Genomic DNA, 15,218 nt, shown 5'->3' with positions numbered 1-15,218 from the left:
CCAAACAAGTCTCATCCTTAGCTTTGAAAACAGATTCGTTTTCAATCCATTTTCTACTGGGGAAATAAGAAACATAAATAAATAAAACATGGGGTATAGTTCTCTTTTTTGTTTTGTTTTTAATTTACAGACACTCTTTTGATATCTACCTAGAGCCTAGGAGCAAGCTGTGTTACAATTATGTGCCTCAAAGAAGCAAACTAACAAACAGAAGAAGCCATATGTAAGAGGTTTTTCTAAGAGGAGGAGAAAAACACAATTTTCTAAAAGTCAAAGAGTCTTAGCTGCTGTGGAAGGCTTTAATACAGAGAACAGAGTTCCAAGACTGTACTTTCTTATTCTTTGAAAACTTACATAAGAGACTTTACTCTGCTTTTTCTTGCACAAAAGATGCCTTGAAATATTTGTAGGTAAACCCTAGAGACGTATTTTGGGTACTGTATATGTAAGTAGTTTTTTGGAACTTTAAGTTAGTGTGTTAGTCTAAATAACCTAGCCTATAGTATATGGTTTAATACTTTTAGTGATAGGTAATTCAGTATGGCATAGTATGGAATACTGATAATAGACATTGAGAGAAATTATTAATTTCTGAAAAAAATTACTACATTACTAATTACTAATTACTGAAAAAACTTTACCACATTATTTAATGGAGACAAGATCTATTACCATTTTGGGGGGAAAATATAGTAAAAGTAGAAGAAGGATTTTACTACTGCAATTGGTCGTCATTTTAGGGACTTTCTAGAATGAGGTAGAATCTGCTTCTAGATATTTTGATTTAAATGATGTTGGGTTTAATTTAGCAGTATGGACTGCAGTACAAAAACATGCACATTAATTTATATGCAAATAATACATTTATATATAATATGGGTATATAATATACATTTGCATATGTGATATATAATACATAATTATAAGTAATCAATCCATATTGTAATATATAGGATTTGTGTATATATAATGTATGCATAATATACAATTCGAATCTTACAATGCTCATTGGTAGTCAGTTGAAGTTTCCAACTGGTTCTGTTAATTCAGGTCATAAGGTTGACAGATATTTTGAAGCATGCCTTAAAAATGATTTTGACAGCTAGAAACTTGCACATTGGATAGTTTGCCTGCTCTGAGATCAATTATTTTGAAAGTAAGCCAGGGGAGGAGGACATTTATTAAGCATCCTTCTCTGCTAGATTAGCACTTATTGTAGTGGTGGAGACATTGATTTCAGTAACAAATGCCACCCCCAAACTAAAAATTATCTCTGAAACTCTAAGCAATCTGTGGTTTCTTACCTTTAAGGATTTAGCTTGTTTAATCCTTAACTTTTATATACAGATACAAAAGTTGAAATCACACCACTCTGCCATGGATTTTTCTTACCTGTGCTCACTTATTAAAGAACGCAGTGTTCTACCTAGTCCACATGACTGTCAATACCAATAGCTAATGAGGTTTTACATTTAAAAATGTATGAAAACACAAAATAAACTTATTGAAATAGGTAGATTTTGAGGATGCGACGGAGGACATCCCCAAACTCACAATCTGATGGAGAGACGGAGAAGGACAGGCAATTTCCATACAGTGTGGTAAGTGGCAGGTAGATATATGAAGCCTGTCCTACATGACAAAGTGATTGAATGAGGGTTCTAATTTTAACAGAGAAAAGAAAAGGTTTACCAAAGAAAAGACAAGTAATTGCGTTGGTATGTTAAGTGGAAGAAGAGAAAGTATGAGAATTATAAATAGAGGAAACAATAGGAACAAAGGTTTTGTAGAACAAAGCAAACCAGTGGATTCAGTACTGTTAAAGTGTAGTGTGCACATAGTTTGAGAGGAGGTATAGGTGACTGATGATGTGAAGGATGATGCAGACAGGTGAGCATAGAAAAGATCTTGACAGGCTCAGGCAGAGGACCACGAGGAAAGATTAAAAGGATTTTTAATAGGTAGTATTATAATCAGTTTGGTATTTAGAAAAGTCATTCTTACTGCATTAGTGCAGAAATGATTAGAAAGCTTAAGAGTCGGGGGATATTTTGGTAATACAAACAGGGTATGTTAACAGTATTAATTGAGATAGTGATAGTTAGATGGTCAAAAATAAGTGGATTCTAAACTATTCAGACCACTGAAGATAGAATTTGGTGATTCCTTGGCATGGGCTGTTGTGGGAGAACGAGAGATAAAGGGGGCCATAATGGTATAGTTTAGGAAATAGGATGAATTGTAATGGTGCCTCTCACTAAGAGGAGATGTTCTGAAGAGACAGGACAGATAATTAATTCAAATTGTAAGTTCTGAGTTTGAGATGCCAACAGCTCATTCAAGGAGAAATAGCAAGAGAATGTTGAATATATGTGTATTGATGTGAAAATCTGCTGAGAGATCAAGGCCAGATTTCTTTTTTTTTTCCCTAGAGGAAGTCCCTAAAACAGGAATAGAATTGAAGCCAAAGTTTCTAATTTCCTGATTACTTAGGATTAGGTAAATGACCATAACCAGGTATGAATCAAATAATAGCTTTTAATCTGATTTATATTCTTTCATATTTGCTGCTTTCCTTCCCAGTATGAGTTTGTGTAAGTTTGTTGCTGTATTTTCCCAAGGCTGTGCTCACATGCTTGTTATAAGTTCATTATAGGTATATATTCTTTCAACTCTATTGCATATTGCTCCCTTTAAATATACTTTTCAAAAAGGTATATGTTGAATAATAAATACACAATAAACAGGTATGACTTTTCTCAGTGTTACCACACAGTTTCTACTATCAGTCTCTCTAATCTTGTTCTGAATATCTTCTAAATATGCTCATTGGACCATTGTTTTTGCACAAAGTTGACTTTTTAAATCTCATTACCTTTTAATGGAAATATCTTTTGGGGGGGCCTCAGCTTTCAGCAAATCCCCAGATTCACATTATAAAAGCTTTCGATATATTCTCTGCAAACTGTAGCTCAGAAAATTACAATTAATCAATTTACCTTTCATATCACATAGGCGGCATTTTGATGCCGGTAACTGCAGATTAGGGTAGTGAGAAGATTAAGGAACCGAGGAGACCTAGTGTTGAGTGATGACTCTCACTAGTGCCCTTCAGCTGGCTATTAAATAAACAACATTACCTCCTAAAGGTTTACTTTCTAACCAAAATAATAGAAAAACAAACTCTTGACTTTCCATCCTAATAAGGCTATTGTAAAGTTTAAAATACAAATACAATTATATTTATGAAAGCACTTGTATTCTACAAATATAATTAAATATAAAAAAGTGCTATTACAGTGTTGGTTTCGCTTTTTTTGTGAATTTATGATTCGTTAGTTTGATTTGTTTAATGAAGTTGGAAGCCTTTCTCACTATTAAATTACATTGACTGCAACTAAATTTATTTTGAAAACATTTTATTTCCCACTCTGCCTACCGTTTTCTCTATCTCAGGCAACTTGATTAGGATTTGAGCTATTTTTTTTTCCATTGAGTTTCTATTATTGGCCTGATAGAATTTTGATTGGAGACCAGTCCTTTGCTTCTCTATTATAATATGTGAGAGCTTTTGAGATTTCAGAAAGACGTGCCAACGAAATATTTTCAGAAGGCAGAATTAATATTGGAAAGATTCTGAAGAGTTTTGCTTACTTTTAAAAGCATTTCTTTAAATATACATGTTTTCAGTATTGATTCCTAGTGCCATAGAATCAAGTTACTGAAGAGGTAAAACAATGAAGCAAGTAAGTTATATAAGCTAACCTTAGAAAATAAATTGCTACTAGCTTGTAAGCAAAATAATTGTTATATGTTTTTGACTCATAAAATGATGCAAGTTACTTAACTTTGAAATATTCTTCATAGATAAACACTCATTATCACATTTAATAGTTTGTAATATCTTATAATTGTTAGAATGCCGTGCTGGTTATTGAAAATTCATGGAGCACACATAGAAATACAGGCATGCCTCTAATTGCAAAGCTGTTTTCTCAGACACAAACTTCCTTTGTAATTATTCTTTCCGTGCTCATTTCTAAAGGTATTGCACTGTACAATACATCATGTTAAAGGTCTAGTCATTACCTTGATGCATGAGATTCATTTTACTGGTTAGAAAGGCATGGCTGTTATAGCAATTTTAATCAAATACATAATTTAAGCAAGTATGTAAGAACATTTTTTCTACACATTAATGTCCTTCCACGATGTTGCTTCTGTGTATTTTAGCTAATAAAACAACCAGAAATGAACAAAAATGTGGCAGACTGCTTGATTAGAAGGATAAAATTAATTGGGAAGTACAGTCAAGTTTATATTTTTATGTCACTAAAATGAATATGGAACATATAAAAGGTACAGAGATTGTAAAGTGTATAGAAGGCAGAACTAAAAAGAGAATGAAGGACTTTTATCCTATTCCAAATTCTACCTTACTCTGGGTAGGTGAGCTTTGTATGCCACCAGTCTGAATTTCCTCAGTTCAAAATGAGGAATTAGATTCCCACATTTCAAAAGCCATTCAATTAAAAAAATTGTATGTTATGTGTATACATATATATGTATATATACACACATATATACTTTATGTCTATGTACATGAATATATGTTTTATAGCCTTTTATATAAAATACAGAAAATTATAAGACATATATTATTTCTAAGGCTAGTGATGCACATAGGTACCCCTCTGATTAAGAACAATAGTAGGGGGCTTCCCTGGTGGCGCAGTGCTTGAGAGTCCGCCTGCCGATGCAGGAGACGCGGGTTCGTGCCCCGTTTCGGGAAGATCCCACGTGCCGCGGAGCGGCTGGGCCCGTGAGCCATGGCCACTGAGCCTGCGCGTCCGGAGCGTGTGCTCCGCAAATGGGAGAGGCCACAACAGTGAGAGGCCCGCATAACGCAAGGAAAAAAAAAAAAAAAAAAAAAAGAACAATAGTAGGGACCTACGTCTCAATCATGATATCTAACCATTGCAACATATTTTCTAGTTCCTTTACTTATTTTGCACTAGCAATGAAAATCTAATGATGCTGATTATAGCAAGCTCATAGAATTACTAAACTCTTGATGTAAATGGTGAATTACCATCCTGTTTCTTGGTCTTCACATGGCCGTGTGGACAGTAATTCTATTAAGGTAGTGCCATTTACGGTTGAGGTTACTCTGCAATCTTTTATTGGTGATACCTTTGTTCTAGTCATATATGCTATGGTTTGTACCTTGGTCACATGCATGTTGGAGCTCTTATAGGGATTGTGGTTGCCTAAAAATTCTTTGTCTAGAACACACTGGAATGACTAAAAACTGAATGAATTCCTTGATTATCTGTTCAGTCCATTATTACATGTTGAACTGATCAAAGAAAGAAGTGAAGTGTCTTTCTAGGGATTGCACTGAATAGTTAATTCTCTGGAAAGGACTCCTTGGTTCCAAAAGCTTACTTTATTACCTAATAGTTGTGAGACCATGGCGGTGTTCTTTAAACTGCTCAAGGCTTCGTGTGCCCACATGTGAAGTGAATATCCCATGTATCAGCTTTCTAGCATTGCCATAATGAATCACCACAAACCAGTGGCTTAAAAGCATTCACTCACAGCTCTAGAGGCCGCAAGTCTGAAGTCTAGGTGTCAGCAAGGTTGTTTCCTTCTGAAGAGTCTTGTGAGCGGACCTGTTCCATGGCTATCTTGCCTTTGGCAGTGGATCCATTGCTCTCAGCATCTTTGTAGTCATTCCTTCTTTATTTGAAGGTTAGCACGTGTTTTCAGCCTAGTAACTGTCTCAGCCCATTCACTGTAGAATCCTAGACTGACAACATGCCTTCATTCGATACCATCTCTTTCCCTTTCAGTCAAAGTTGGTGGTTTTTCTGCTGTATAACATTCTCAAAAATTTGGGGTCTCCTTTGTATGTTGAGAGGAACTATATCATGAGAGAGGGGACAGTTCACAAATCCTTCCTAAATAACCCTGTTTCTATTCCTGGCTTCTACTAAGATGGTTGATTGGATCCATGAATCACACACCCAATCTCTTCAAAAAAGGTTACTGAGCCACACCCTTTACCCTATCTCCAGAGCATCCTTCCTAATTTTAGCATCCTTTGAAATCTGGATAGGCTAAGTATCTTCCAAATCGAATGCTGGTTCCTTCTCGCTAGCACTTCCTTCCTCAATTTATGTCTTTCCTTTCACATTTTATCAATACTATAAGCAGTAAGAGAAACAAGGCTTCAGCTCCAGCACCTTCCTTAGAAATCTCTCAGATTAATATCCAATCTCATCACTTATATCTGACCACAGAACACTCAACAGTAGAAAATAATTCTGCTCAATTTTCTGAAACTTTATAACAAGGATTACCTTTCCTCCAATTTACAATATCATGTTCCTCATTTCATTTCATTACTCGCCAGAAGCAACTTTAATGGTCATATTTCTACCAACATCCGTTCATGACAATCTGTGTTCTCTAAGATGATAGAAACTTTCTCAGCAGTGCTCTTCACTTCCTTCTGAGTTCTCACCAGACTAGTCTTTAACATCCATGTTTCTACCAACCGTTTTTTCAAGACAAATCATGGCTTTTTTAATGGTGTGTCTCCAAATTCCACCGGTCTCTATCTATTACCCAAAAGCAGTGGCACTTCGGCATTTTTAAATGTTTTAGGTATTGGTTACAGAAGCATCCTACTTTCCGGTAGCAAAATCCATTGATATATTAGTTTCCTAGGGCTTCCATAACAAATTGCCACAAATTCAATGCCTTAAAACAACAGAAATTTGTTTTCTCAATGTCCTAGAAGTCAGAAGTTGAAAATCAAAGAATGTGAAAAAGAATGAATACATGTGTATGTATAACTGAGTCACTGTGTACACCTGAATCTAACACAACACTGTTAATTACTTATACCCCAATATAAAATAAAAAGTTTTAAAAAAAGAAAATCAGTTATTTGCAGGATTGGCAACATTGGTTCGTTCTGGAGGCTCTGAGGTAGAATCTGTCCCATGCTTCTCCTTAGCTTCTGCTGGCTGAGGCCACCCTGACATTCCTTGGCTTATAGACCCACTGTTCTAATATCACCCTCCATCTTCACATGTTTGTTTTTGTGTCTCTACCGGCCTTCCCCTCTGTGTGTCGCTAACATCTTCTAATCTTCTGTCTCTTATAAGAAAACTCTCACTGGATATAGGGTCTATCCCAATCTAGGATGACCTCAACTTAAGTTCCTTATTTTAATTAGATCTCAAAGACACTTTTTCCAAATAAGGTCACCCTCACATATTCTGGGAGATAAGAGTTGGACATAAATTTTTGGGATTCAACCCACTACACACTATTATGACTTACTTATGTGATAGTTTGAAAATTGATTGAAATATTATAGTATTTGGCATACAGTATACCTCAATAAGTGGTGTCTGTAATTAGTGTTTATCACTGGTTTCATTTAGTACTATCATAGCCTTATAGCTGTCAAAAAAATGTAACAAAAATATTATGAAACCACTACAAAATATAATTCACTTGTGTTATGCAGTAACAAAATGCATGCTGCAAAACATAAATGCTCAATTTAGAGAGAAAAGATAATTAGTGAAAGATGACTTTTTTATGGTGAGTGAAAATGCTTACAGAAATAAAAAGTAAGTTCCATAGCTTTAGTGAACTGGGGAAAAATGTTACTGTGGTGGGGAGCTCTAAGTTTTAGATCTTAGATGGCAAGTACAGATGTGATTATAAGTTTCAAATTATAGCTGTGCTATTGAGTAGACTTCATGCACAGGAGAAAAGTTCCAGTGGTGTCCAGAAAATTGAGAAAAGGATAAAACAGTCGTCTGACATTCTGTCTACTTAGTAGCTTACTTGCCAGATCTCTTAGTTATGATTAGGCTTGCCTAGAAATAATGAGGATTACAGATAACAATTGCTTTAGCAAATAGAGCTTTATTTTTTTTCATAGAGGAATTGAGATGTACAGAAATTTACTGTAGGTATGGTCCTTTGGTCCACAAAGCACAAAATTCATTACTTTTATCTTGTCCCACCTTATACAGCCTCCATCCCCAAGGTCGACTCACTCCCCTGTTGGCCAACTCACCACAGCCATCTCATTTGCATGCCAGTCATCAAGAGGGAACAGGTCAAAGAAGAAAGGACAAAAGTGGCATGCTAACTATCATTTAGAGAATGTTCCTGGAAGCTGAATATACCTCTACTTACTTCCCAATGGTCAGAATGTTTTTGCACAGCTATTGCAGACTTAAAAAAAAAAAAAGCACAGCATGACAGTTGTGAGTTGTTTTATTTGGGGCAAAATGAGGACTATAGCCCAGGAGACAGCATCTCAGATAGCTCTGAGAAACTGCTCCAAAGAGGGGAGAAGTTCAGTATATATGTGATTTTGGTGAAGGGGGAGTACATGCAATCAAGCAAGTATCTTTTTTTGCGGTATGCGGGCCTCTCACTGTTGTGGCTTCTCCCGTTGTGGAGCACAGGCTCCGGACGCGCAGGCTCAGCGGTCATGGCTCACGGGCCCAGCCGCTCAGTGTCATGTGGGATCACCCCGGACCAGGGCACGAACCCGTGTCCCCTGCATCGGCAGGCGGACTCTCAACCACTGCGCCACCAGGGAAGCCCCAAGCAAGTATTTTTTGCAGAAGGTTTCTGCTGGTCTTATGAAAGTTACTGCTAGTCATGAGAAGCAGACGTCACCATGAAAGATTTTAGTGCTTTTCTATATATAAGGAGATATAAGAATTGGGCTCATAAAATCTCCTGAAAATATCTAACTATCTGAAGGCCTGCTCTCTCAGTTTTTCCCAGGGCACAGAGGGCCACATTCCCGTTCTCCACCCTGAACTCCTTTCAGGGAGTGTTGAAAGTCAACAGCTGCAGCAGCTCATGATTTAACCCTTGTAGAGGTAGATGGCAAGTGCCAATGGAAAGTGCCAATTTGTAGTTGGCACTGTACCAACAAGGCTAAAAATATACTACACAGACAGCAAAATATCTGACAGTCTAATGATATCAAAGAAGGGAAGGAAATATACTGTTTGTGCCAAAAGTTGTCATAACTACATAATTATGCCGTTCATTTTTGTATTGTATACGTTCAGTCTCTTTTCCTAGGGGAAAGAAAATATCCTAGTCACAACTGGTTAATTCATTCAACTCAATATCGAAGATTCTATGTGATACATTGTCCTCTTGATCAGATCCAGATATAGCTTTTTGTTGTACTGTGATCTCTGTAAACAATGGCCTCCAGTAATCTTTAAAAACGTACAGTAAAAAACAACAATAGCAAACTGAATTTAACTTGCCAGGCAAGGAGACATAACAGTAGAAAAAAATTCAGTAAAGGCAAATTAGAGATGCCTAACTGCTAGAAAGGGTGAAAAGTACGTTATGTTATTTCTCCTAGTTATGCTAATGATATTGAAAAGTTGTCCTCTGGTTAGGAAGGAATAAGTCTAGGGATCTGCATACAAATGATTCAAACAAGAGCTGTTATTCATTGGTCAGTCCAATTAAGTTCTGACATAGTGAGGTCAATCAAAGATCATTGTGTTGTGTTTTTTTGTTTTGTTTTTTTTTTTTGCCGTACGCGGGCCCCTCACCGTCGCGGCCCCTCCCGCTGTGGAGCACAGGCTCCGGACGCGCAGGCTCAGTGGCCATGGCCCACGGGCCCAGCCGCTCCGCGGCATGTGGGATCTTCCCGGACCGGGGCATGAAGCCGCGTACCCTGCATTGGCAGGCAGACTCAACCACTGCGCCTCCAGGGAAGCTCTCATTGTGTTTTTAATAGCGTTTGCTGGTTATAATGGTTGTGATAAAAAGCAGCACTTTTAACATTTTCTACTCAAGAGCTGCTCTAGGTAGAAAAATGTACTTTATACCTGTAAATTAAAATTCAAGTTCTATGTCCCTAACACATTCGATATGCAATTGTACTGAGATAATGAGTAACCCATTTCACAGCCCGCATTCAGGAAAAAAGGAAGAATGGGAAACACAAGGCAGTCATTAGTCGGGGAAGAAATTGCAGACTCCTTGCACTGGCAGTACAGTTAATTCCTGTTAGACCATCTGTTAGTGGCTGGATTTGTTCTCTGGCATGAGTAACTTTTTCATTTTTCTCTATGTCCTCTGGATCCTTCTTTCTTGAAGGTTTATTTTTGTCCATTTTACTCTCTGTCCACATGTGAGGTTGGCAGTAAAAGAAGTGTCCGTTTTAGAGGCTGAATGGCTTTAAAATGACAATTATATTGATGTAGGTTTGTTGGCCTAGAAGGGTTGCAGCCTAGGTTTGCAATAGTTTTTGTTTGTTTGTGTTTTGTTTTGTTTTATTTTTTTGCAATACAATTCTCAAAAACGGCAAAATAATATTTAGAACACTTCTTACACCTTTGCTGTTTCTGATAATCATTTGACCATATGTATATACCTGGTATGTCTGAAACTGTGAAGAGTTTATGTTACCCTGTTTGTACCATTAAATACATAGACAGATAGATAGCAGATATATAGATATAGATAGATATAGAGATTGGCAGATGGATAAAGAGATTGATAAATACACACACAAACACACACATGTTAGCAGAAACACCAGATACTGATCAGAGTCAAAAGAAACAAAGACTAGGTAAAAAAAAAAAAAAAGCCTTTTTTACTTACTCACAGAATACCTAATACTGTTGCTGTTTCCTTCATGGGGCTATGTAATGAGAGGCAAATGTTCCGTGAACATACAGAATGGTCTGCACCACAGGAGAGGGACTCCAAAATCATGAATCTTGAAGCTTATATAGATGTAGACATATCTCCTCCTCCCCTCTGAAGTTAAGAGAAAGAGCTTATCTTTTGTTCTGGAATGTAAACGGGTCTCCTCCTGGGGGAGAAGGAGAAATTCTCCAACCAGGAATGTAAACCTTGGCTCCCAGAGAGCTAAGAAAGGCTTGATTATCCCTTGAACAGGAACAGGTGTCTCTGGTGAAAGGAGTAAAAAAGGCTCCATATATCTACCACCTGTGGAATGCAAAGAGCAGACGGTACTGGGGGAAAAGAAAAGGAGACTTTCTCTGTCATTATAACATGCACATTTCTGTTGCTTGGGAGGTCTAGACCGAGCAGAAACACCAAGAAATCCAGAAAGGGTTGCCTTACAGCACCAATCACCTTACTAGATGAAATTTTTAAGTCTGAAAACTTACTTGATTTGGGTTCTATTCACAACCCTTTCTTTTCTAGTTTTGTGATTGATATCTAGAAATAATTTAAAAGGTGAGGGGTGGAGTGTGGTGTGAAACAGCAATCCAAATCAGATGTTTTACCCAGGCTGGTTTCCATTGTTTGGCTGAGAAGTCATAGTGGCAGGCACTGGAAAAAGACCTGAGTCACAGCCTGACCTTTTGCTAAGGCTTTACCTAGAGAGCTGGTGCCTAGGTCTGCTTGACTATAAGATGAAGCCGCAGCTGACTTTTCAACCCAGCAACGTGCCGCATTACTGAGCTGCTGTTAATAAATACGTACACGCTGCTTCACAGAAGACCTTCCTCAACGTCGTTGTGTTGTTATTTATCCCTCTCATCTCTCTTAGCAGCTTTCTCTACATGCTAAGTTATTCTCTTTCTTATCAGACTTTCCTAATAGTGGCAAGAATAGTTAATACACAATATGTTTTGATTATCTCTGTATCCATTTGCCAGGGCTGCCATAACATAGCATCATACCACAGGCTGAGTGGCTTAAACAGCAGAAGTTTATTTTCTCACAGTTCTAGATACTGAAAGTCCAAGATCAAGATGTCAGCAGGGCTGATTCCTTCTGAGGCATTCTTCCTTCCCTTAGAGATGGCCATCTCTCTGTGTCTTCACATGGTCATTCCTCTCTTTGGGTCTGTCTCCTAATCTCCTATTAGAAGGACACAAGTCACTGGATGCGGTGCTACCCTAATGACCTCATTTTAAATTAATTACCCATTTAAGTACTTTATCTGCAAATACATTTACATTCTTAGGTACTGGATTAGTACTTCAACATACGAATTTTGGAGAAACATATTTCAGCCCGTAGCAATTTCTTATAACTTCTTATTATACAACCCACCTGTACCTGATCTGCCTTTTGAGGGAAACGGAATTTTTACCATATTTTGCTACTACATTATAAGTCCATGTGAGTCCTTGCCATCTGCTGCTGGACAACTTTCATTAAGCCAATGACACATGATCTGTTACTTCCAGCAACCCAGTTCCAAGTTAAAAAAAAAAACAAAAAACAAAACTGTGTCAGTTGGGGTTAGTTTCATATGTGAATGGCAAAGATATCCTTTTAAACTGGTGTAGATACGATGCACAAGTCTCACTTAAATGGTCTAAAGTAGGCGGGGCAGGCTTGTAAACTGGCTCAGCACCTTGTTTCCCAAAGGGACACCAGGTCCTTTCAATCCCGTTGCTCCTGTACTGGTGGTTCTACTCCTAAGGTTGACATCATGTCTGCCTCAGGTTGACATCATGTCTGCCTCAACCACTGGGAAAGGATGAGGGGGTGAAAGGAGCTTCGCATTTACTCTTTCAGAGAATACTTGTGGAATTCGCCACATGATAATTCTACTTGTATTCCAGCAGCTGTAACTTAGTAACAATGTCACACCCAGCTACAGGGGAGGCAGGGGAATGTTGCCTTTCTTCTCGGTAACCAAATGCCCGATGGAAGAAGAAAAGCATGAATATTGAGCGTTGGGAAGCAACCAGTAGACTCTGATAAACCAATGTTTTATATACATGTGGGGAGAAGGGTGAAAAACAATGATTATTTATTTTAATGCCACTGTGACCCAGAGAGAATTTAAGTCAATTAAGAGAGAGGATATGAAGTTGTCTAACAAGACAAAAACTAGTGGAGATATTTTAGGATGTGTGGCAGAAAGTGACAGTGATGGGAGAAACTTTTGATTCAACTAGATTTCCGGAGTCCTCATTGCCTTCTAATGCTGATCTCTCCAGCACGTCTCTATGCCCTCATTTTCCTTTTCTATACCAGAAACAATGACCAGGAAAATGTCATTTTTTCTAACATTATTCATATGGTTATTTTGGGGTTCTATTGATATTTTGACACAGATCCTTTGTGAAATATTTCACAAGAAATTTTTTCTAGAGAAAAATAACAGTAAATACCTTAGTTTAAGGAAATTCTACAAAAGGTATAAACTGATCATCATCAGTACAAACCAGCCTCATCTTCTGTGAAGATGAATCCAGAAGGAAGTGGAGGATAGAGATGGAGTAAGGCCAAGATAGGAGGTAAGAGGTGAGGTCAAAGGTGAGAAAGGAGTCAGCCACTATCTGGAAGACAAACCATATAACCTCACTGCCTCTTCCTTCTTAGTCTCTTTCACTAGCTCATCTTCCTCTGATAATATGTAAAATGCTGGATTATTTCACGGCTTAACCCTCTCATCTCATTTATTTACACCATTTTTAACAGGATACCTCAAAGAGTTCCTCTCTTTAAATATTATCCATGTGTTAATGTCTCCTATATTTATTTCTCCAGGATTGGCATCTCCACTGATCTTTAGACCCGAACTGCCTACATGACCTCTCACTTAAATATGTTTGAAACATCTTATATTTAGTATGTCCAAAATAAAAATATTGATTATCAGCTCCAGATAACAAAATATTCTATCTCAATTGTGTTAGTCCACACTCTCAGAGAAGCAGAAACCAATATGAGTTTAAATGTGCAAGGATTTTATTAGAGAGTATTAGTTTCCTGCGGCTGCCATAACAAATTAACACAAACTTGGTGCTTTAAAAAAAAAAAAATTATTCTCTAGCAATTTTGGAAGACAGAAGTCCAAAATCGATGTGTTGGCAAGGCCTTACTGCCTCCAGACTCTGCAGATAAAATCCCATTCCTTGCCTCTTCCAGCTCTTGGTGCCCATTGACAACCCTTAGCTTCCTTGGAATACGGTCACATCACTCCAGTCTCTGCCTCAGTGGTCACGTTGGCTCCTCCTCTTTTCTATATCTTTTTATCTTTGTCTGGCTCAGAGATTCCTCTTCCTTTCCCTTATAATGACATTTCCTTTGGATTTAGGCCTACACTAAAAAAGTGTACATATCTTAATTTAAAAGACTTTATTGCTAAAAAAAATACTAGCCATCATCTGAGCCTTCATCGAGCAATAATCTTTCTGCAATAGTAACATCAAAGATCACTGACCACAGGTCACCATAACAAACGTAATAATAATGAAAAAGTTTGAAATATTGCAAGAATTATCAACACGTGGCACAGAGACACAAAGTGAGCAATAGATAATCCAGCATTATAACTTCTTCTCAAACTCCTTAATATATTTATATCTGCAAAGACCATTTTCCCAAATAAGTTAATATTCACAGTTTCCAGGGTTTAAGATGTGGATTTATCTTTATGGGAGCCACCATTTAACCCACTACTGTCTACTTCGGGCTCCTCAAAATTTATGTGCATCCCACGTGCAAAATAATTCAACATGTCCCTCAATTCACCAAAGTCTCAACCTATTACAACATAAGCCCTATGTCCATAATATCATCTACATAGCATGAGCTTAACAATCAAAATATTATAATTTAACTCTTAAATCAGATATGGGTTAGACTCTGGGAATGATCCATCATGAGACAAAATTGCTCCCCATTTGTGGAACTGTCAAGCTGGAAAATAAGTTACCTGCTTCCGAAATACAGTGAGGGAACTAGCATAGAATAGACATTCTCATTCCAAAAAAGACAAACTGCAAGTAATAAAAAGGTCACCATTCCCAAGCAAATTTAAAATCTAGCAAAACAAATTCTATCAGGTTTCAAGGCCTGAGCATAATTATTTGTTACTCATAGCTCTACTGTCTGGACATGTGTCTCCACTGTTTGGGCCTGAGGCTCTACTTGTCTCTGCCTCAAAATCATTCTTCCATTTCCTTGAAGGATCACACATGTTTGCAGCTGAGTAGCTGTGTATTCCTGTTGCTTGTCTTTAGAATTTTGCAAGTCCAGCAGTTTTCTGTAGTATCCTCCTAACAGGCTGCTTCCAGTCCAAGCTGGCCTTCCTCCTGCTGATATAACATTCTCAAGAAACTTGTAGCTCTCTTATTTATGTATGTCACAGTAATCCAGCTCATTAGACAAGAAGGTCCTCCACACATCTT

General features: G+C 37.5%; 1 protein-coding gene across 1 annotated transcript in view; it reads left to right on the top strand.

Moving 5' to 3' along the window:
• CDH12 (cadherin 12) overlaps positions 1 to 15,218 on the top strand; it is a 692,773-nt gene that overhangs the window by 79,021 nt on the left and 598,534 nt on the right. Inside the window, exon 2 of the mRNA XM_007454262.1 lies at positions 3,691 to 3,791. The gene's annotated coding sequence lies outside the window, so the exon portion shown is untranslated. The remainder of the gene's footprint in view (positions 1 to 3,690; positions 3,792 to 15,218) is intronic.

Source organism: Lipotes vexillifer, unplaced genomic scaffold (genome assembly GCF_000442215.2).
Source record: "Lipotes vexillifer unplaced genomic scaffold, Lipotes_vexillifer_v1.1 scaffold271, whole genome shotgun sequence".
Classification (NCBI taxonomy): Eukaryota; Metazoa; Chordata; class Mammalia; order Artiodactyla; family Lipotidae; genus Lipotes; species Lipotes vexillifer.
The sequence above is the reverse complement of the archived record's forward strand: the minus strand, read 5'-3'. Positions and strand labels throughout refer to the sequence as shown.